We start from the raw sequence: 25,542 nt of genomic DNA, 5'->3' as shown, positions 1-25,542 counted from the left end.
CCCCAAACGAAAACTTACAGTAGTTTTGTAATGCTACAATTTCGTACAATCTGACTGAATTAGTCGCATGATTTAACCAGATTGTAATTTTTTGTTTCTTGTAACGCAATATAAGAAATAAAAATGTTAGAAGACATTCAAAGTGGAGATTTTTGAGTTTGTTTAAAATAGCTGTGCCCATGTTATACGTTTTGGTACGTACAATGACTTACTAACTTCATAGGTGTACGTCACGAAAAAAATAACTATGTTTCACAAAATTACAACCAAATTAGACAGTCTGTAAAATATCGATACTAAATTTAATTTTAAAAATGTTTTACTTGATTGACGCATTTTTCTGGACCTGTGAGTTTAGAAAACCAATTATGCAGAGATCAAGCACAGATTATCATTTGTGATGTTTGTTGCGCCGCAGAATAAGTGTACAAGAGACAAGAACGTGCGGCAGTCTGATGAGAAACATCAAGCCATTGTGTTACTGCTGATAGCAGACGATGTTAACAGTCAAATTGTTGACGAGCGCTCGACCTCTTGAACACACCACCATTTCAAGTAACTCTCTCTCTCTCTCTCTCTCTCTCTCTCTCTCTCTCTCTCTCTCTCTCTCTCTCTCTCTCTCTCTCTCTCTCTATATATATATATATATATATATATATATATATATATATATATATATATATATATATCGTGTATACGTGATGATGTTGATATACGTCATTGCAGTTTCATATATACACAAAAGACTTTTTGATAGCGGTTTTTTTTTTTTTTTCCCCGCCCGATCCTTCCGATTTCCTGGTTTTAAATTTCATGCACTTTATTGGGTATGTTGTACATTGTTGTTTGCTGCTTCTCATATTATTATTAAAAAAAAAACCCACAGGTCTCTTAATGCAGTTTATATTTGATATGTTGATATACGTCACTGCATTTTCATAATACACACACAATGTTTTGACAGAGCTTTTATTCCAGCAAACCCACTGTTATTATTTTTTTCATCTTTAAAAAAAAAAAAAAAAAAAAAAAAAATATATATATATATATATATATATATATATATATATATATATTACATTTTATATATATATACGGGGATCCTATAATACCCGTAAACTGAATGAAACACGATTGTCCAAATATCTCTCCTAACTGTATATCTATTAGATCTCTCGTAAAAGGCAGTTATACCCGCTGGCTCGTCTAGGTATGATCAGAGATAAGATCTTTATATAAAGTATATTAATATAGCACGTTTAGTTCACTAGAAAACACAACAAAAACACAATACACTTTGGAATCTGTATTAACCTACGCAAGACAATGTACTGCCGCAGTAGTTAATTAACAACAACAAATAATAACAACCCAGAACTGATCACTTAATTAGTTAATCTCTATGTGTCTAGTTTACACAATATGCTAATCCACTTCACCGTGACACAACACCCACACGTGTGATAATTGAGAAACGCTTCCAGGAGAACTTAAGTAATAAAGGAATTACAACTCTATTCCTAACTGGTTAATTTTTAATTAACCCTTACTACTCGTTCAGTAACGTGTGATATTGAGAAACGCTTCCAGGAGAACTTAATTAATAAAGGAATTACAACTCTATTTCCTAAATGGTTAATTTTTAATTAACCCTTAACTACTCATTCAGTAACCTTGTAACACAGAATTAATACTGGTACCTATCACAATAAAGACAATAACCTACAGTTTACCTAGGTCCTCTAGGATGACTGGTTAAGCTTTTTATAATTATTTAGGACAGTGAGCCTACAGATTACTGCGTCAGATGACCGGCAGCACCGTCTAAATAATATTGGTATAATACAGTATTAAAATATTTAAAGTCACATCAATCACATCAAGGTTATACAACAGAGCAGAAATGATATTTACCAAGTCCAAACGGACTAACGTTCCCTGGAGCCTTCCAATATGTTTCTCCCCGATATCTCTAAAACCCTAGCTATTTATTCAAAACTCTCAGAGACAGCGAATATCGCCTGGGGGTACAAGGCGGTACCTCACGTATCATGTGGATTTTCCACAGCCACCACGCCGGCATATTTTTCTCTGATCGTCAGACTGGCTGTCGCCATTCCGCGAGCAATCCTCTGGTCATAAACAGCACTAGCGGAGTTATTACGTAACTACTGGCCACATGGCCTCCACACCTGCGCTAGGTGTGTATTAGAAAAGCTCGACGACCGTCGCGCAAAGGTATCACGTAACAAGTTGCCCATCTGGGCTAAGTGCATTTGGAACTGCACACGGTCCTCTAAAACAATTAATATCGCCACAGGCGAAAAGAAATTAAGAGCATGTACCGTCACACACACCCACCTCAAAAAGGATATTTCCTCTACTCTAGGAATAGGGAAATATACTACATTAAAACAAAAAGTACGTTAACCGACGCATCCGGGCATTTATAACACATGTAATAATAAGGTGACTACCAGTAATCACACTGAGTCTCTGAGTCCCTGGTATACAAATAAAATATATAAAAACAAAACAGAAATCAAGAATGTCAACACATTATCATAACGTTCAACTTCGGGACAGGGCATCAGCGATTACATTGGATGTGCCCTTGATATGTTCAATGGTAATTGGGTATTCTTGCAGAAGAAGACTCCACCTCAAAACTCTCTGGTTGGTGGCTTTCATTCTGTGAATGAAGGTAAGCGGATTATGATCAGTAAAGACCACTTGATGCACTGCTGATTTCACGTAGATCTGAAAATGCTTCAGAGCTTGTACCATGGCCAAAGCTTCCTTCTCTATAGTGGAATAGTTCACCTGGTGTTTGTCAAACGTTTTGGAGGAGAAACTTACAGGATGGTCCAGTCCATTTTCGTCTTCCTGGAACAGCACGGCTCCAGCTCCCACATCACTGGCATCCACATCTAGCTTGAACGGCATTCGGTAGTCTGGTGCTGCCATCACAGGAGACGAGTAGCGCATCTGCTTGAGACGGTTGAATGACTTCTCGCATTCACCTGACCACTGGAACTTCGTTTCTTTCTTTTGCAGTGGCGCACGTTTTCCAGGTTTTCTCCGATAGGCATGCTGTCGAATCGGTGTAGCGTTGGGTTCCAAGCGCACATCCTGGCTTAAGGTGTTGGTAATCGTTGGAAGGTTCTGACAAATGGAAACATTGTCTTGTTTCAACGTAGTCAACTTTTCTCGCCGGGGGTTCAAGTCTGCTAGAATCTGGCTGTTGGTTAATTTGATCTCTGCAGTCTTGACGTCATCACAGGAAATTGAGTGACTCTGAATTTGGACCGGTAGTACTGGAACTATCGGCAGTCTGTCAAAATAACCTTTTAGCAAATTGATGTGACAATACCTACTTTTCCTAACCCTATCAGGAGTGTTTATCACATACCCTGTCTCATTAACCCGTTTGTGCACAACATAGGGCCCGAAATACCTGTTCTGCAATGAACCCCGTTTAATGGGAAGGTACAGCAGCACCTTATCCCCTGGTTTAAATTCCCGACTCCTAGCCTTCCTGTCAAACACTGATTTTATTTTGCTCTGAGCATGGCTCAGTTGCTTCTATCCTTTCTATCTCTAACTCTCTTATTCATTAATACTCCCTTGTCCACAGTTAACAAGGTAGTGCGAGCTGCCAACAAATTTGGATCAGCCCCCTGCTCTAGAACTAACTCTTGTCTATTACAAGGTAAGTCCCCTCTATCAAACACAACTGGTTCATTTACCCTCTGCGGGAGGTCAACAGGTTCCACCACATTTAGTTCGTCAGTTGACTTATCTACCAATTTACTGATAACCTCATCCACTCCAATTTCATGGCTCACACACGTATCAGACAAATCACAAATATCCTCTGGGTATCGTGTTACCCTACTGGCCATAGCCCTAGTCATTACACACTCAGGATATCTAATCTCATCAACCTCACTCTCTCCTACTAGTAAAGGGCTGTCTTTGATTAACAATTGGTCACATTTCGGCTGACAACACTGACTAGTCAAATCATTACCCAACAAAACTCCTATGTTTTCAACAGGCAAATCCTTTACAACACCCATAATGACTGGTCGCGTCACAAACTTCGAACATAAGAAAACGTTATGTAACCGGACAACCATATTTTCTCCAGTAACTGAGGTTAAAGCCAAACTACGTCCTGTATCTGAATTCTCAATACCAGCTAAACACTCCGACGTTGTAAGCGAAGGACTACACCCGGTATCTCGGTAGATTGATATGGCCTTAGGACTCAATTCTTGTTTCACATCACAAACCATACCAGTGGACACATACGGGTTTACTTTTTCTGCCAGGGGACTAACCATTAACTCTCTCGCTAACGGAGCTGACCTCACTAAACCGACCACGTGCGCATTATCGCGTTTCCTTTTAAAACAGTCCCCGACAAGATGGTTATCCTTTTTACAGTAACTGCAATGTGGACGAAAAGTTCGTGCATTGGCTGATAATGCAGGAGTATCCTTACTTTGCCCACCAGGTGCATTCCTTGCCTGACTAGCTGACCAACTAGATGACTCTCCCCGGTAGTTACTTTCCCGGGAAAAACCTGGCTGAAATTTCTTCTTATCACCCTGTTATAAAGAGCTACCCTGTACTGCCTGAGCTTTGTGTATTAACACGTAATCATCTGCCACTATGCCTGCCTCCTCTATCTTTTTGACATCACGATCCTCTAAATGAATACGTAAGCTAACTGGTAATCCATTTTTAATGTCCTGTAAGATCAACAACTCCCGTAACTCGGTATATGACTCTACCTGATGAGACACCACCCATTTATCAAACATCCCTGCCTTCTTAGCCACAAACTCACTATAAGACTGACCCTGCGTTTTTCTCAACTCGCTATACCGTAAACGATAATCCTCAGGTCGTAATTCATACGCCCTCAAACACTGCCGCCTTAACTAGGTCGTACTGACTTGCTCGCTCATCACTCATTGAATTATAAGCTACACTAGCCTTCCCCTTAAACTTAGACACGGCTAACAATGTCCACTTAGACTGCGGCCAATTTAGCTGCTTAGCGGCCCGTTCAAAAAGTTGGAAGAACATGTCTACCTCCTGGTCATCAAATACAGGCACTGATCTATAAGCCTCCGACATGTTAAAACCATTTCCTGCCTCTCGTCTAACTTCTTCAGTATTCAACTTTAACTCATGTTCCACTTTTAATTTTTCTAACTGGAATTCTCTATCCCTCTCTTCTCTTTCTCTCTCTCTCTCTCTCTCTCTCTCTCTCTCTCTCTCTCTCTCTCTCTCTCTCTCTCTCTCTCTCTCTCTCTCTCTCTCTCTCTCTCTCTCTATCCCTATCTCTATCTTCTCTCTATCTCTCTCTCTCTTCTCTCTCTCTCTCTCTCTCTCTCTCTCTCTCTCTCTCTCTCTCTCTCTCTCTCTCTCTTCTCTATCCCTATCTCTATCGTCTCTATCTCTATTTTCTTTCTCTCTATCCCTCTCTTCTCTCTCTCTCTCTCTCTCTCTCTCTCTCTCTCTCTCTCTCTCTCTCTCTCTCTCTCTCTCTCTCTCTCTCTCTCTCTCTCTCTCTCTCTATCTATCTCTCTCTCTCTCTTTATCTAATGCACGTTCTTCTATTTGGTACTCAAGTTTTTTAAAAGCTAATTGTTGTTCCACACTTAACTCATTTATCTCTATCTCTGGAACAATCTCACTGTCTTCCATAACAGGCCCATCACCAAAAACTTCCTGGATAATAATTGTCTTTATATCACCTAAGGTTTTAGCTGATGTTAAATCAATTTCCCGCTCACTTGCGATTTCAACTAACTCGGCCTTACGTGCTCGCTTAATCTCCACTACACTGAGCGTAGGCCTATCCAGCAAATTCTTATCCATGTTTAGATATGACGCGCTGATTATTAATTAATTTTCTAGTGAACAACGTGCTACTTCTGGTAAATTTGTAAAAATTATTTATGAAGCCCCCATTTACAAACAATACTTTTTTTAAATATGCATGTCCCGTTTCAGATCCGGGACGAGCGCCCCAATTTTCTACTCTTGACACGGGGATCCTATAATACCCGTAACTGAATGAAACACGATTGTCCAAATATCTCTCCTAACTGTATATCTATTAGATCTCTCTGTAACAGGCAGTTATACCCGCTGACTCGTCTAGGTATGATCAGAGATAAGATCTTATATAAAGTATATATAATATAGCAAGTTTAGTTCACTAGAAAACACAACAAAAACACAATACACTTTGGAATCTGTATTAACCTACGCAGACCAATGTACTGCCGCAGTAGTTATTTAACAACAACAAATAATAACAACCCAGAACTGATCACTTAATTAGTTAATCTCTAGGTGTCTAGTTTACACAATATGCTAATCACTTCACCATGACACAACACCCACACGTGTGATAATTGAGAAACGCTTCCAGGAGAACTTAATTAATAAAGGAATTACAACTCTATTCCTAACTGGTTAATTTTTAATTAACCCTTAACTACTCATTCAGTAACCTTGTAACACAGAATTAATACTGGTACCTATCACAATAAAGACAATAACCTACAGTTTACCTAGGTCTTCTAGGATGACTGGTTAAGCTTTTTATAATTATTTAGGACAGTGAGCCTACAGATTACTGCGTCAGATGACCGGCAGCACCGTCTAAATAATATTGGTATAATACAGTATTAAAATATTTAAAGTCACATCAATCACATCAAGGTTATACAACAGAGCAGAAATGATATTTACCAAGTCCAAACGGACTAACGTTCCCTGGGGCCTTCCAATATGTTTCTCCCCGATATCTCTAAAACCCTAGCTATTTATTCAAAACTCTCAGAGACAGCGAATATCGCCTGGGGGTACAAGGCGGTACCTCACGTATCATGTGGATTTTCCACAGCCACCACGCCGGCATATTTTTCTCTGATCGTCAGACTGGCTGTCGCCATTCCGCGAGCAATCCTCTGGTCATAAACAGCACTAGCGGAGTTATTACGTAACTACTGGCCACATGGCCTCCACACCTGCGCTAGGTGTGTATTAGAAAAGCTCGACGACCGTCGCGCAAAGGTATCACGTAACAAGTTGCCCATCTGGGCTAAGTGCATTTGGAACTGCACACGGTCCTGTAAAACAATTAATATCGCCACAGGCGAAAAGAAATTAAGAGCATATACCGTCACAATATATATATAATATATATATATATATATATATATATATATATATATATATATATATATATATATATATATATATATATATATATATATCGTGTATACGTGATGATGTTGATATACGTCATTGCAGTTTCATAATATACACAAAAGATTTTGATAGCGGGTTTTTTTCTTCCCCCGCTCGATCTTCCTGGTTTTAAATTTCATGCACTTTATTGGGTATGTTGTACATTGTTGTTTGCTGCTTCTCATATTATTATTAAAAAAAACCCACAGGTCTCTTAATGCAGTTTATATTTGATATGTTGATATACGTCACTGCATTTTCATAATACACACACAATGTTTTGACAGAGCTTTTATTCCAGCAACCCACTGTTATTATTTTTCATCTTTAAAAAAAAAAAAAAAAAAAAAAAAATATATAATTTATATATATATATATATATATATATATACATATATATATACGGGGATCCTATAATACCCGTAACTGAATGAAACACGATTGTCCAAATATCTCTCCTAACTGTATATCTATTAGATCTCTCTGTAACAGGCAGTTATACCCGCTGGCTCGTCTAGGTATGATCAGAGATAAGATCTTATATAAAGTATATATAATATAGCACGTTTAGTTCACTAGAAAACACAACAAAAACACAATACACTTTGGAATCTGTATTAACCTACGCAGACCAATGTACTGCCGCAGTAGTTAATTAACAACAACAAATAATAACAACCCAGAACTGATCACTTAATTAGTTAATCTCTATGTGTCTAGTTTACACAATATGCTAATCACTTCACCGTGACACAACACCCACACGTGTGATAATTGAGAAACGCTTCCAGGAGAACGTAATTAATAAAGGAATTACAACTCTATTCCTAACTGGTTAATTTTTAATTAACCCTTACTACTCGTTCAGTAACGTGTGCTAATTGAGAAACGCTTCCAGGAGAACTTAATTAATAAAGGAATTACAACTCTATTCCTAACTGGTTAATTTTTAATTAACCCTTACTACTCGTTCAGTAACGTGTGATAATTGAGAAACGCTTCCAGGAGAACTTAATTAATAAAGGAATTACAACTCTATTCCTAACTGGTTAATTTTTAATTAACCCTTAACTACTCATTCAGTAACCTTGTAACACAGAATTAATACTGGTACCTATCACAATAAAGACAATAACCTACAGTTTACCTAGGTCCTCTAGGATGACTGGTTAAGCTTTTTATAATTATTTAGGACAGTGAGCCTACAGATTACTGCGTCAGATGACCGGCAGCACCGTCTAAATAATATTGGTATAATATAGTATTAAAATATTTAAAGTCACATCAATCACATCAAGGTTATACAACAGAGCAGAAATGATATTTACCAAGTCCCTGGAGCCTTCCAATATGTTTCTCCCCGATATCTCTAAAACCCTAGCTATTTATTCAAAACTCTCAGAGACAGCGAATATCGCCTGGGGGTACAAGGCGGTACCTCACGTATCATGTGGATTTTCCACAGCCACCACGCCGGCATATTTTTCTCTGATCGTCAGACTGGTTGTCGCCATTCCGCGAGCAATCCTCTGGTCATAAACAGCACTAGCGGAGTTATTACGTAACTACTGGCCACATGGCCTCCACACCTGCGCTAGGTGTGTATTAGAAAAGCTCGACGACCGTCGCGCAAAGGTATCACGTAACAAGTTGCCCATCTGGGCTAAGTGCATTTGGAACTGCACACGGTCCTGTAAAACAATTAATATCGCCACAGGCGAAAAGAAATTAAGAGCATATACCGTCACAATATATATATATATATATATATATATATATATATATATATATATATATATATATATATATATATGTTAGTACCAGCATTATATATATAACAGATTTACAATCAAAATTAGATTTTCCTACAATTGGAAAACATGTTTGTTTAAAATCAATAATAAAAAAAAACATTTAATAGTCTTTATAATATTGAAGATACAACGGTCTGAGGTGTTAAAATACCGGGTGAGTTTTATAATGTGGAACAATTAAAAAGAATATTTTACAAAGTTAATGTTACCTTGTTAGCGGGGAATTGCCGGATTAAATTTAATCTGTATTAACTAAATCAATTAATTTGTCTGTTACACCTGTATCATTTATACATTTGGATCAAGTTAGTGCAATCGACACCATCATAAATGGTAAAAGATCGAACGTGTTAGCTGTAGTACCGTTAGAATGTAAACCATTTGGTGAAGCAACAACAATAACATTTACTAGGCCACAATATCATAAATTAAACGATGAATTTGCAACCGAACTTAATTGAAAAATAAAATATATGTATAATAATAATATAATAATATAATAAATAATCATAACCAACCAATAATAATCACCCTTGAAATAACAGGAGTATATAAGGTGCATATAATGTTTATGAACATGACACGGATTTTAATAGAATAACCAGTGTTGGCCAACCTGTTCATTGTGGTGATCCAGTTAATAAAGCCTATGTTAATTCCAAAATATTAGAATTAATGGTAAACGATGGTGACCATATGAATAGTGAACTAAATATGACAGCACATAGGGTAACAAATATGTCACATCCTTTGATAGATACAGGCCCATTGAGCTAGTTCTCGTTCCAGCCAGTGCACCACGACTGGTATATCAAGGGCCGTGGTATGTAGTAACCTGTCTGTAGGATGGTGCATATAAAATATATCTTGCTACTAATGGAAAAATGTATCGGGTTTCCTATCTAAGACTAAATGTCAAAATTACCAAATGTTTGACATCCAATAACCGGATCTAATGACACATAAAATAAGGTATTTAGGCCAACCTGTAAATCAAGATGATGCTGAAATAAAGAGTTATGTAGATATCAAACACAGTATTTGTCCTACTCCATTAATACTATTATCATTATTACGCATATAACCTACACTAATTATGCATTATTATACACACCATCTGTATTACCTATTAATTAGTATACATATAATATACACGCCCCATTCATTACTATACACATAATCTACTCTACGTTCATTATTAGACATATATTCTATACTACCAATAAATTATAATACGATACACTCCACATTCATTATTATACATATAACATACACTACTTAATGCGTTACTATACACACCATCTGTACTACCCATAAATTACTACACATATAATGTGCACTATCCATTCATTATTTTACTTATAATATACACCCCACATTCATTGTTATACACATAATCTGCACTCCCCGTTCATTATTATTCATATAATCTACACTCCGCATTCATTATAATATGTAATATGCACAACCCATTCATTATTATATGTATAACTACACAACCCATTCATTATTACACACATAATCCTGAGGGTAACTTGCCATGTAAAATCTGTAATAGTACAAGATACAGCAATACACAAAATTTCAGATCCATACCTTGCGGCATTGCAAAAACAAAGTTCGGTAAAAAAAAAATTCGTATCACTTAAATTCCAGGGCCATAACTCGGTGAAAAATGGGTAAATCGTAATAAAAATCAAACTTGATCTGTAAAGTTAAACACAAACTTTCAGCTCAACATCTTGAGGCATTGCAAAAACAAAGTCCGGAATACTAAGTTTCATATCTTCTAAAAGCAAGGACCATATCTCTGTCAAAAATTGGTAAATCTTCATGAAAGTCAAATTTGATCTGTAACAGTACATGAGAAAGTTATATACAAAATTTCAGCTCAATATATCGAGGTAGTGGGGAAAAACATCCGTAAAACTATATGTGGACGGACGAACATACAGACAGACAGACAGAAGGACAGTGTTAAAACCTATATTCCCCTCCGGTTGGACCGATAGGGGAAGGAAGGAAGGAAATGTTTTATTTAACGACGCACTCAACACATGTTTATTTACAGTTATATGGGGGAAATACTTAATCGTAGCCACCAGGATGTAACATCTCGCGAAATGCGATTTTAAGCTACGCCCTTTTTCGTAAGCCACGCCCCATGTCTCAAACCAGTCTGATAGATAGATAGATAACAATTTAACGTGTCCATATACCACTAGGGTTTCGAACACGCCCATCCAGAGTCCGACCTCCGATAAGATCGGTGGCCTGACTCGGGATGAGGGGAGGATAGAGTTGTTTTGAAAATAGCTATTAGTAAAAAAATTAATAGAATTAAAAAAATAAAAATAAATAAAAAGTTACAAGCCAAAAATAAAAAGAATTGACTGCTCGGCCGAATATTTATATAATTTGGAGCATTTTAGATGGACAGTCCAAAAATAAATAAGAGAAAGAAGAGAGGACCGGACTATTTAATAATATTTAAAAAAAGAGAATAATTTCGATATATAATTTTGAACGGAGGTCTAAAAGTTTAAAGTCCGATCTAAATGGTCCGGTCCGGGGGGGGGGGGGGGGGGGGCGTGAGTTTAAGGTGGGCGGAATTTGGAATACGAATTTAGTAGTTAGGTCAAAGACCTAAAGCCAAAATGAGCTCATTCATACAACTCATGTCTGGACAAAAATTTAAGTCCAAAGAACAAAATTAGACTGCTCGACCGAAAGGGTTTTAAAGTGATTTGAGCAATTTAGACGGGCTGCCAAAATAAAGTGCGTCGGACTGTTTACAAAAAAAAAGAAAAAAAAAGAATTAAAGTCCAACTAAGCCCTTGGAACGGTTGGCGACTACGGGGACGAGATGAAGTGCTTGGCGTTGAACTGTGGCACCAGTTTCCTCCACCGGTGGGCTAGCAAGGTCTTAGCTAGCTCGACGTAATGGGCACCGGCGATGATCTTCAGTACTCTGTGGATGATGTAGTTGTCCATGTCTTCGAAGAGTATTCCCTGTCTGTAGAGATCATCTCGGCGCGACGTCACCACAAGTCCAAACTTCCCGTCTCGTAGTTCCATGGTGTGGATGGCACACTCAACACCGTCAGGAAACTTCTTAAAGTTGCCCTCAAGAATGCCTCCCGGCAGTGAGCTGGTGTCCGAGGTGTCCCCGACCAAGTATCGAGTGTACTGGCCCTTGATCTTGGAGATGGCTAGGCTCCAGGCGGCGTCCCTGCCCCGGGCGGTCGCGGAAGGCCGGGCCTTGGCTGGCTGGTCACTACTCGGTGGGGTGACGGCCTTCCGCTTCGCAGCAGCGCCATCCATAGGGGTCTTGGCGGAGCCCCCCGGGGGTGGGGGACTCGACGCCGACCGCCTCGAAGGGGTTGGAACGGGAGACGCACGCCGTGGAGTTTCGCAGATCGCTGTGTCCAACAGCGGCGTCGACTGGTCCGCTGGCTCAGTCTGTTCAGAGGTATCTGCGTCGGATGGCACTGGTTGATCGGGTCCCGGGGGTGGGGGCGGCGACGCAGACAGGACCGCCGCTGGCGGTTGAGCCGCCATTTTAGGTCCCCCCTGAGCCGTCCCTGTCTGATATGTTTCCGCGGGAAATAAACATAAATATGAACGAGTGGGTCTAATACCCTAGTAAATTATGTCAAATATAGATCTGTGTTATTGTAACGAGCATTTAATAAAATATTAAGTAATACAAATCAGTTTTATAACTGAGCGTTTTTCAATGTGTTTTTTTCTTCTAATCTGTACTTCCGATGTTTTGATGTACCTACGTAGTCCGATACACCTGCCGTCAACTCAGCAACTGAGTTTATGACAGATGTATCGGACTACAAACAACGCTGTAAAGTTAATCGTTTGTAAACGTGACACAATATTAATAATACGTGAATAATATAATATATCGCATAGTTTGTTTTTGTTTTGTTGTTTGTTTGTTTTTTTGTTTGGGTTGTTTGTTTGTTTGTTTGTTCGTTTGTTTGTGGGGGGTTTTTTTTTTTTTTTTTTTTTTTTGGGGGGGGGGGAGGGGGTAACGTCTGTATCAGATATGTAAACATGAATATATATACAGTATATGTAAAAATGAATATATAATCGTGGGTTAATTCATAATCTACCACCTACAGGTACGGTGAGGGTTAAATGACCTAACAACTGACCTAACAATGTGGTACATGATATTTGGCTAATGTCAGGGCTTTAGATTGCACCACCCTTGCGTGTGCTGTAACCTCACCGTGGTGCAGGGGTGTAACATTCTCTTTGAGAATGGCCAATACAGCACAAAATTGAAGTTTTGAGTAAAATTCAGTATCCGTAAAATTCTGTGATATTTGTGTTTTTGCACAGTTCTTTACACTGTTCTTTACACTGTTTTTGTTTAAGTCTTGAATTTTTATATTGATGTTAATCATCACTTTATTTATTTGCATTACCATAGTTTGACACCCAATAGACGATGTATTTTTCGTGCTGGGGTGTCGTTAAACATTCATTCATTCATTCATTTAGATTGCACCAACGCTGCACATGTACTATATATGCTGGGGTAGATTTTGCAAAAATGATAAACTTCACATTTCAATTTTATCAGGGTAGATTTTCTATTTTATATGTAATGTTAATTTCAGCTAAATAAATGCCTTCTTATGCAGACACTGAAAATTAAATATGAATATGATGGATTAATCCATTATCTAAATGATCAGGGTATATTTACAATTTGTTATTTGTAATTTTCATTTTCTATTTTTGTAAAAGTGGGGCAGGATATAGCCAAGTGGATTAAGCATTCGCTTGATGTGAAGTAAGTCTGGGATCAATCCCTGTCGGTGGACCCATTGGGCTATTTCTCTTTCCAGCCAGTGCTCCACAACTGGTGTAACAAAGGCCGTGGTATGTACTATCCGGTCTGTGGGATGGTACATATAAAGGATCCCTTCCTGTCTGACGCCATATAGCCAGAAATAAAAATGTGTTGAGTGCATCGTTAAATAAAACATTTCCTTCTTTCCTTTATTTTTGTAAAAATATATCGGGTATGTGAATAACCTTACTGTATGTTTCCTATCCGTGCTAGGAATAGTTGTAGGAAAATGAGACACATAAGAATTTAATAGGCTGTATTTTAGAGTACCGTGACCACCAACAGTACAAGATCATCCACTGAGGGTACTTTTTTCTTAGACCGGCCTCGGTAGCGTCGTGGTAGGCCATCGGTCTACAGGCTGGTAGGTACTGGGTTCGCATCCCAGTCGAGGCATGGGATTTTTAATCCAGATACCAACTCCAAACCCTGAGTGAGTGCTCCGCAAGGCTCAATGGGTAGGTGTAAACCACTTGCACTGACCAGTGATCCATAACTGGTTCAACAAAGGCCATGGTGTGTGCTATCCTGCCTGTGGGAAGCGCAAATAAAAGATGCCTTGCTGCTAATCGGAAAGAGTAGCCCATGTAGTGGCGACAGCGGCTTTCCTCTCAAAATCTGTGTGGTCCTTAACCATATGTCTGACGCCATATAACCGTAAATAAAATGTGTTGAGTAGTGCATCGTTAAATAAAACATTTCTTTCTTTCTTTCTTTTTCCTTAATATGGTATATTAATTTATGTATTTGTTAGCTATTGTATATTTCAGATAAGTAAACACTTTATGTAGACACTAATAATTAAATATGTATATCCATTATCTAACTAATAAGGGTAGATTTTCAAATTATAACAAGTTATTATTTTTTTCTATTTTTATCATTACTATTTTTTAATATTTGTGAATAAACGTACTTTATGTTTACTATCAGTACTAGGGATAGTTCTAGAAAAATGAGACACTTAAGATTTCAACAGAATGGATTTTATGGTACCGAACTACCGAGGGTACAAGATCATCTACCGAAGGTACTTTTCCCAAAATATGGTATATTAGTTTACTTATTTGTTAGCTAATATATGTTTCAACTAAGTAAACACCTTCTTATATAAACACTAATAATTAAATATGTATATGATGGATTAATCCATTATCTAAATGATCAGGGTAGGTTTCCAAATTATAAGAAATTATTATTATTATTATTATTTTTATTATTATTATTTTATTTTTTAAAAATATATGTGAATAACCTTACTGTATGTTTACTATCAGTGCTAGGGATAGTTTTAGGAAATTGAGACACTTAAGATTTCAATAGGGTAGATTTTACAGTACCTAACTACCGACGGTACAATATCATCCACCGAGTGTAGGCCTACTTTTTCCTTAATATCGTATATTAATTTAAGTATTTGTTAGCTATTGATTTCTCATTCCAGCACGACTGGCATATCAAAGGCTGTGGTATGTACTATCCTGTCTGTGGGATGGTACATATAAAAGATCCCTTGCTGTTAATCGAAAAGAGTAGCCCATGAAGTGGCGACAGTGGGTTTCCTCTCTCTCTATATCTGTGTGGTCCTTAACCATATGTCTGATGCCATAACCGTAAATAAAATGTGTTGAGTGCATCATTAAATAAAATATTTCCTTTCTTTGTTAGCTATTGTATATTTTATCTAAGTAAACACCTTCTTATGTAGACACTAATAATTAAATATGTATATGGTGGATTAATCCAATATCCAAATGATACGGCTAGATTTCCAAATTATAAGAAATTACTATTATTTTTTATTTTTTTATTTAATTAACAAAAATATATATATATGTGAATAACCTTACTGTATGTTTACTATCAGTGCTAGGGATAGTTCTAGGAAAATGAGACACTTAAGATTTCAATAGGGTGGATTTTATAGCACCTAACTACCGGGGTTACAAGATCATCCACCGAGGATACTTTTCCCAAAATATGGTATATATTAATTTACTTGTTTGTTAGCTAATATATATTTCTTATATAGACACTAACAACTAAATAAGTATATGATGGATTAATCCATTATCTAAATGATCAGGGTAGATTTCCATATTATAAGAAATTATTATTATTATTATTTTATTATTATAATTAAAAAAAAGAAGAAGTGAATAGCCAAATGCCAATTTCGCTTCAAAGTCTGCACAATTTTGTGCACATCAATAATCTACTGGGTGCCACCTGGGCACCCTTGAAGAAAAATCCAAGATGGCGGACAAAATGGTGGCCAAATCAGGGAAATGGCTATAGCTTGCTTATAAATTGACAGATAAACAAAAATTATTGCATTTACCCTATGGTTGTAGGAACCAAGGAGGGCAATGGTGCTATCAAAATTCAGATTTAACTAAATGGGCCATGTGATATGGTGGTCCAAATTGAGAAAATTACAATAACTTCCTTATTATTTGGTACTAAAATGTAATTCTTGCATCTAACCCATGGTTTTAGGGGTCATGGAATTCGATGAAAGTAGTTCAGTTCTTCTATACAAGTTAATTTTAATTATTTCAAGATGCCAACCAATACAGGCAATGTACCTAAGGAGATGAAACTGTTAAAAATAAAGTGCCACTGTATATTTGTAAAATGATTAAAACAGTCATTAAAAAAACTTCTGGGTTTAAGATAATCAATTAATAATAATAAAATAATTTGACAGATATAAAGAAGAAGTTTGTTTTGTTTAACGACACCACTAGAGCACATTGATTAATTAATCATAGGCTACTGGATGTCAAACATTTGGTAATTCTGACTCATATAGTCATCAAAGGAAACCCACTACATTTTTCTTAATGCAGCAAGGGATATTTTATATGCACTTTCCCACAGACAGGAAAGCACATACCATGGACTTTGACCAGTTGTGAAACGAGAAAGAACCCAATCAGTTGAATCGATTGACAGATGTAAAATGCATTGTAACATTATTTTACAATGACCTTTTCTTGGCAAATAGAATGTAACATCTTTGGTAGTGTTGTGCATGGTGTAGTATGCATGATGTAATTTTGTTAATTTGCAATGTAATATTATTTTAGGTGGCCTAGTACTTGCTTTTTATTCCCAGTGTTAAATACCATTATTGTAAAAAAAAAAAAAAAAAAAAAAAAAAAAAACCCAGACCAGCTAAAACTGAATTCCATTGCAAACTGGCAAAACTCTATCATGCTCACTAAACAACACACACAGTACCCGAGAGAAAACAAAAAACCCAATAAAGGGTTACTTTAATATTATGTTTCATTATTCATTTCATTTCAACTTATTTTCGTGCTTATATCCAATTAAGGTTCAAGCACGCTGTCCTGGGCACACATCTCAGCTATCTGGGCTGTCTGTCTAGGACAGTGGGTTAGTTGTTAGTTGGTTAGTGGTTAGGGAGACAGAAGAGGGTGTAGTGGCCTTACACCTATGCATTGAGAATTTGAAAACATTCGGGATTATGTCGAGGGTATACAAAATGATTCGGGTGAATTACGAAGTATGCCGAAAACTAATTTCAATATAAAATTTTATATAAAATTCGTTTCAAGACAAAAAAAAACCCCACCGTGATGGTATAGCCATAACATCTGTTTATACTAGTATACAATCCAGAGTTTATTACTGCACTTTCCCCCATGTTTTTTCAGTGTTGAAATAGACCAACAAGGTCGCCTATTGCATAAATAGTCTCACCCGATATTTTTAGAATTTGTATGCTCCCGAATAACGCTATAAAAGGCGAAGTGTAATTGGTCGATATTTAAATTGTTATTTATAGATGAAATGTCACCTGGACATGAAAGTCCACGCAATGCTGTTAGATCTACTGGTGGACCCAGTAGAGCTAATGTTAATCAGATTGGCAAAATAGCATGTGGACGGCGACCATCTTTAATTTCAAAATGGCAGCCACAATTAGCAAACACTTCTGTCACCACTGGATTCCTAGTCCCCTAACATGTGGGTATAGGCATTTCAACTCTCTCGATATGTGTATTAGTTAAGGAAATATTAAACAAAACAGGTCCACAATGGTGGCCATCTTAGATTTCAAGATGGCAGCCATACAGGGTGCAATTTCCAGTGGGCCCTGGACTAAATATCCTTGTATTGGGTTACTCTAACCATTTGCCAATGTTCATGCTTTCACAGAAAAGTGCACAATTGATCAGCTAAGTCGCTCCACTACTAGCATGGATAGTAAACATACTGTAAGGTTATTCACATATATTTGATTACAAAATAAAAACATTACATACAATTTAGACATCTACACTGATCATTTAGATGATGGATTAATCTATCACATATAGTGTCTACATAAGGTGTTTACTTAGCTGAAATATACATTAGTTAACAAATATGTAAATTGATATAACATCTTTTGGGAAAAGTACCCTCGGTGGATGATAATGTACCCTCGGTAGTTGTGTATTTTCCTAGAACTATCCCTAGCACTGACAGTAAACATACATGTACCATAAGGTTATTCACATATATTTTTAAATAATAATAATAATAATAATAATAATAGTAATAATTTCTATTAATTTGGAAATGTACTCTGATCATTTAGATAATGGATTAATCCATCATATACATATTTAATTATCATGTCTACATTAGAAGGTGTTTACTTAAGAATCTCCTTTTCTGAAAACTACCCCTGACATAGTAAATATGCAGTAAGGTTATTCATATCTATTTATTATAAAAAAAAAAAAACCCACAAAAAAACAATTAAATTAAATTTAAATTAAAATGTTCATATGAAAAGAAAATCCACCCTAATCAGTTAGATAATGGATTAAGCCATCATATTCATATTAAATTGTCATGTCTACATTAGAAGGTGTTTACTCAGCTCAAATATACATTAACCAACATATATGTAATGTAATGTACCATATTAAAGGAAAAGTACCCTTGGTGGATGATATCCATGTACCCTTGGTAGTTAGGTACCATACTGTAAAATCCACCCTTTTGAAATGTTAAGGATCTCCTTTTCTGAAAACTACTTCTGACATATATAGTAAATATGCAGTAAGGTTATTTATATCTATTTTTTTTTTTTTTTAAATAACAATTGTTTTTTTTTAAATTTTACATATGAAAAGATAATCTACCCTGATCAGTTAGATAATGGATTAAGCCATCGTATTCATACTGAATTGTCATGTCTACTCAGCTGAAATATACATTAGCCAACATATGTGTAATGTAATATAACATATTAAAGGAAAACTACCCTCGGTGGATGATAGCCATGTACCCTCGGTAGTTAAGTATGGTAAAACCACGTTTTTGAAATTTTAAGAGTCTCCTTTTCTGAAAACCACTCCTGATATGGATAGTGAATTTGCAGTAAGATTATTCACATCTTGTTACAAATTTTTTTTTTTTTAAATATCAAACTTTCACACATGGAAAGAAAATCTACCCTGATCAGTGAAATAATAGATTAAGCCATCACATTCATATTGAATTGTCATGTCTACATTAGACAGTGTTTACGTAGCTGAATTATACATTAGCCAACATATGTGTAATGTAATATAACATATTAAAGGAAAACTACCCTCGGTAGTTAAGTATGGTAAAATCCACACTTTTGAAATTTTAAGAGTCATCTTTTCTGAAAACTACTCCTGACATGGATAGTAAATATGCAGTAAGATTATTCATATTTATTTATTTTAAAAAAAATTACACTTTTAGATATGAAAAGAATATCTACCCTGATCAGTTAGATAATGGATTAAGCCATCATGTTCATATTGAATTGTCATGTCTACATTAGCCAACATATATGCAATGCAATATACCATATTAAAGGAAAAGTACCTTCGGTGGATGATATCCATGTACCCTCAGTAGTTAAGTACCATAAAATCCACCCTTTTGAAATGTTACATGTCTGTTTTTCTGAAAACTACCACTGACATCAGTAGTAAACATACAGTAAGATTATTCACATTTACTTAAAAAATAATAATATAATTTTAATGGAAATGTAAATGCACATATGTAATAAAATGGAAATCTACCCTGATCAGTTAGATAGTTGATGAATAATTCATATTCATAATTAATTTTCAGTGTCTACATAAATTGGAGGGGCCGGATGTAGCCCAGTGGTAAAGCATGGTCGATCTAGGATCGATCCATTTTGATTGGACCATTGTGCTATTTCTTATTACAGCCAGTGCACCACAACTGGTACATGTATATCAAAAACTGTGGCATGGTGCATATAAAAGATTACCTGCTACTAATGAAAAAATATAGTGGGTTTCCTCTCTAAGACTATATGTCAGAATTACCAAATGTTTGACATCCAATGAAGCAATGTGCTCTAGTGGTGTCGTTAAACAGAAAACCCAGTGTTTACTTTGACATATGCATTTTCACACACGCACACATTTATTTCAACTTATTTCTGTGCTTATGTCCAATTACGGTTCAAACACGCTGTCTTGGGCACACACCTCAGCTATCTGGGCTGTCTGTCCAGGATAGTGGGTTAGTTGTTAGTTGGTTACTGGTTAGGGAGAGAGAAGAGGGTGTAGTGGCCTTACACCTATGCATTGAGTCCTTAAGAACTTGCTCTGGGCTGGAGCCGGTACGGGGTTGCGAAAACTATACCTACCAGCCTGTACTCCGATGGCTTAACCACTGCGCCACCGAGGCCGGTTACACACACACATACTCACACTCACACTCACACGCACACTCACACACAGACACAGACACACACGCACGCATGTATGTGTGTATGTATGTATGTATGTATGTATGTATGTATGTATGATGTATGTATATTAAAGGTGGTACTTTATTCAAATCTATTTAATAAAAATCATACTTTAAAAAATAAAGAAACAGAAATCTACTCTGATCACTTAGATAATTGATTAATTTTGTGTCTACAAAAGTATATTTTTACTTTGAGGAAATATACATTAGCCAAGAAGTGTGTAATTTGTTAACTACATCAGTGGATGACTTCATGTGTACTTGGTAGTGAGATAATGTATTTATAATCCAACCTACTGAAATCTTAAATTTATAATTTTCCAAAAACCTACCGTAACTACTGTTGTGTTGTTGTTGTTATTATTTTTATTTAGGACAATTGTTATTACAAATAATTATAATTAAAAGTAGTGGACAACATTTTTCTAATCAGTTTGACCTGTACTCATGTATACAGTAATTATTTTAAATTATATATTCTGTAGTTGTACATAATATGTTCTACTCTCTCTCTCTCTCTCTCTCTCTCTCTCTCTCTCTCTCTCTCTCTCTCTCTCTCTCTCTCTCTCGCTCTCTCCCACTCTGTCTCTCTCTCCCCCATCTCTCTTCATCACTGTCCATCCATCCATCCATCCATCCATCCATCCATCCATCTCTCTCTCTCTCTCTCTCTCTCTCTCTCTCTCTCTCTCTCTCTCTCTCTCTCTCTCTCTCGCTCTATCTCCATCTTTCTCTCTCTCTCTCTCTCTCTCTCTCTCTCTCTCTCTCTCTCTCTCTCGCTCGATCTCCATCTATCTCTCTCCATCTGTCTCTCTCTCTCTCTCTCTCTCTCTCTCTCTCTCTCTCTCTTTCTCTCTCTCTCTCTTCATCACTGTCCATCCATCCATCCATCTCCTCTCTCTCTCTCTCTCTCTCTCTCTCTCTCTCTCTCTCTCTCTCTCTCTCTCTCTCTCTCATCATCACTGTCCATCCATCCATCCATCCATCCTTCCATCTCCCTCTCTCCCTCTCCCCCCTCTCTCTCTCTGTCTCTCTCTCTCTCTCTCTCTCTCTCTCTCTCTCTCTCTCTCTCTCTCTCTCTCTCTGATAATATGCGGAGTAAAGTATAATTATTAATGTACCAGTAGTCATGGTGGGTCTGGGGAATGTTTTCCTCAATGCAAACTTAGCTTAAATAACATTTTGTGGATAGTGGGCAGGCCCGTACCTAGCTGGATGCAAAGGTGGAGTTGCATCCCCAGAATAATACGAACAAGGGCCCTTTTAAATTTGTGCTTATTTGAAGAAAACCCTCTATTACTACCCCTGTTATTTTTTACTGCCACCCCACTTATGATAGATTAGGTACGTCCCTGGTGAATATATACAAAAAAATCGCCTCCGTTCGTGTATCTGATTCAGGAACAAGCCCCAACGTTCTACTGGTAATACGAGTAGTGCTGCAGCGCAATAATAATGTCAGTGTTATCATATCAATTGTATAAGTTACTGTCAAAAAATACCCCTGTAGAGCGACGCATGCGTCACGTCGATATTAATTATTTGTATTGAATTTGTAGCTCAGTAGGTCGTAGGATCAAATCCCCTTGGTGGAGCCATTGTTTTTGTTGTTTTGTTTTTTGGCTCGTTCCAATTAGTGCCCCACGACTGGTATATTAAAACTCGCGTGGTGTGTTCTACTGTCTGTAAAAAAGTGCACGATTTATAGAACATACATTGCTGCTAATGTAAAAATGTAGCAGATTTTATCCTTTAGAAATAAATAAAGCTGAAAAACAACTTATTAACTTTTCATCTGATAATGCTGAGACTATACAACAGGCCGTGGATGAGTTGTAGATGTTATACCTAGAGCCCATGGTACTTCAGTAGGACCACATAAAACACATTACCAATTCCTAATCATCACTATTGGTTCTTGTAAATATCTTTAATAAAATCTCGTTTTCTGGAGCCTTTCCTTTTGAATAAATATTTAATAATTCCTAAAATAACTCACCTATTAATTTCATTGTCAAACTCGCCAGAGCAAACAATAAAACAAAAAATAAATTGGCGTTTAATTTTATCTGTCAAAGCTATTCAAATGGTGGCATTAAAATGCTAAATATTTTATATTTTAAGATACAAATTAAAAATCTACATTGATTATAGCAACCTCTTTTCACCTAACGCAAAATACTAAATATTTTATATTTTAAGATACAAATTAAAAATCTTCATTGATTAGCAACCTCTTTTCATCTAACGCAAAATACTAAATATTTTATATTTTAAGACACAAATTAAAAATCTACATTGATTAGCGGACTCTTTTCATCTAACGCAAAATGCTAAATATTTTATATTTTAAGATACAAATTAAAAATCTAACGCAAAATGGAAACTATTGTTTGAAACTCCTACAAAATTATCTGTACAAAAACTTATTACGTGCGGAGATTATTGCATAAAAATGCAAATAATTTGTCTGTGTACAACTGGTGGTTAATTCAACAAAAATAAATTCCAGAAAGTAAAAATAAAATAACCAGAATCAAGATTTTTAGACTAGATGCCGCTCTGTAAATCATATGAACTTCGCTCATCTTTACCTCCATCACGAGGTATCAGTTTTACTAAACAACGTTTAAAGGTGACTGAGATTGTAGGTAACGTGTAAAGAATCTTGGTACACTTAACTTGAATACAAACACGTTCGTCTGGACATATTCACTCATGCAGTAACATATGTAATATAGAGTATACTTTTATTTATTTATTTATTTTATTTATTTGGTGTATTTATTTTTAACTAAGGTTCAAGAAAGTTATCTTGGACATTCAGCAATTTGGGCTGTAGATAAGTCCAGCGAAATTAGTGCAAAGAACCGGCCTCGGTGGTGTCGTCGTTAAGCCATCGGACTTAAGGTTGGTAGGTACTGGGTTCGCAGCCCGGTGCAGGCTCCCAGAGCGAGTTTTAACGACTCAATGGGTAGGTGTAAGACTACTACACCCACTTCTTTCTCACTAACCACTAACAACTAACCCACTATCCTGGACAGACAGCCCAGATAGCTTAGGTGTGTGCCCAGGACAGCGTGCTTGAACCGTAATTGGATATAAGCACGAAAATAAGTTAAAGGAAAAGGAGTGGAAAGGAAAGGATTATTCCGCGCGTTGTAACCATGCACGGTGTTGTTAGATCGTCAGCATACAACAACGAAAATATTTCTACAGATATGAATATCTCGACCACCACCCACTACTACCACTAAACACAGCCCATCCAAATGAATTGTTGAAGCGAAAGCGTAAGACACTATGGGTCCGGAGGCATGTCCCCTGTAAATTTTGAAATCTAGAGGCTCTGAAATACCATACCATTTTGCAGCCATTTCAGGGAGGTTACATATTTAAAACGTTAATATCAATGACCAGTAAATTGTCATGTTATCAGTACCATTTTTTGTTTGTTTGTTTAATATTTTGTAGGGAGGGGGGGGGGGGGGGGACTGTCCTTCCCCCCCAAAAACAACAACAACAACAAAAACCCAACAACACCCCAACCCATCCCCAATATCTCGCAATCTTTCTACTAACTCATTTATAAATATCAAGAAGAGCAAGGGCTGATAATGCAGCTTTGTCGAACCCCTGTTTCACAACTAAAGAAGTTGGTGTCCTCCAGCAACACAGACGTCCCACAACACAGACGCCCCAATAGCACGCAAGATATGGTTGAGCACATCTTCATCATAAGCAACCAACCCAACCACTAATCAAAACTTCCTGGGTGCGGGTTATTTCCCCCCTCTCCTGGCTACCCCCCCCCCCCCCCCCCCCCACCTCTTTTTGTTTGGATTAGGCTATGGGGCAATTAATTGGTCAAATTAAATATTTTATAATAATTTAAATTCAGGCAGCCCAATCTATTTGCGACCAAAATATTAAATTTAAAATTAAAAATTCTAGAGCTCTGTATGTATTAGTGACATCCTTTTGGAAAGCGCAAATTAAAAAAATAATTTTTTATTAAAGTCCCATTTTTATATTTTTAGGTTTAAGAATCAAAATTGTCCTTTAAAATGTTCTGCCCCGAGTCAGGCCACTGGCATCCAAAGACGGGACTCGAAATAGACATGCTCGAAACCTTCGTGGTATATGAGCATGTAAAAACTCTCAAGTCAAGTCAAGTCATCTTTACCTCCTTCACGAGGTATCAGTTTTACTAAACAGCGTTTGAAGGTGACTTTGAGATTGTAGGTAACGTGTAAAGAATCTTGAAGAATAGCGCCTCATGGTACACTTAACTTGAATACAAACACGTTCGTCTCGACATATTCACTCATGCAGTAACATATGTAATATAGAGTATACTTTTTTAAGCAAGGAAAAGTTAAAGGAAAAGGGTGGAAAGGAAAGGATTATTCCCCGCTTGTAACCATGCACGGTTTTGGTCAGATCTCGATACAACACGAAAAGATTCTAAGTTGAAATCTCCACCCCCACAACCACACCACCACCACTCCACTACCACTCACTACTCCACAAAAAACCCTCTCCAAATCTCGTTGCATTATGCATTCCTTTCTTTATGTCATTTTTTGTGATGTTAATTAATTTGAACTGTGGGTTAAGGTTAGTTGGGTGTTAGTGTTAGTGGTTAGTGTAGTGTTAGTGGTTAGGTTTAGTGGTTGGGGTTAGGTTAGTGGGTTAGGGTTAGTGTTAGTGTTGGTAGGGTTAGTGTTGGGGTTAGTGGTTGTGGTTGGTTGGTTGTGGTTTGGG

General features: G+C 36.9%; 1 protein-coding gene across 1 annotated transcript in view; it reads left to right on the top strand.

The window, feature by feature from the left end:
* Positions 1-25,542, top strand: part of LOC121388214 (putative GPI-anchored protein pfl2) — a 62,536-nt gene that overhangs the window by 26,484 nt on the left and 10,510 nt on the right. The window lies entirely within an intron of this gene.

Source organism: Gigantopelta aegis, chromosome 14 (assembly GCF_016097555.1).
Source record: "Gigantopelta aegis isolate Gae_Host chromosome 14, Gae_host_genome, whole genome shotgun sequence".
NCBI lineage: Eukaryota > Metazoa > Mollusca > Gastropoda > Neomphalida > Peltospiridae > Gigantopelta > Gigantopelta aegis.
The sequence above is the reverse complement of the archived record's forward strand: the minus strand, read 5'-3'. Positions and strand labels throughout refer to the sequence as shown.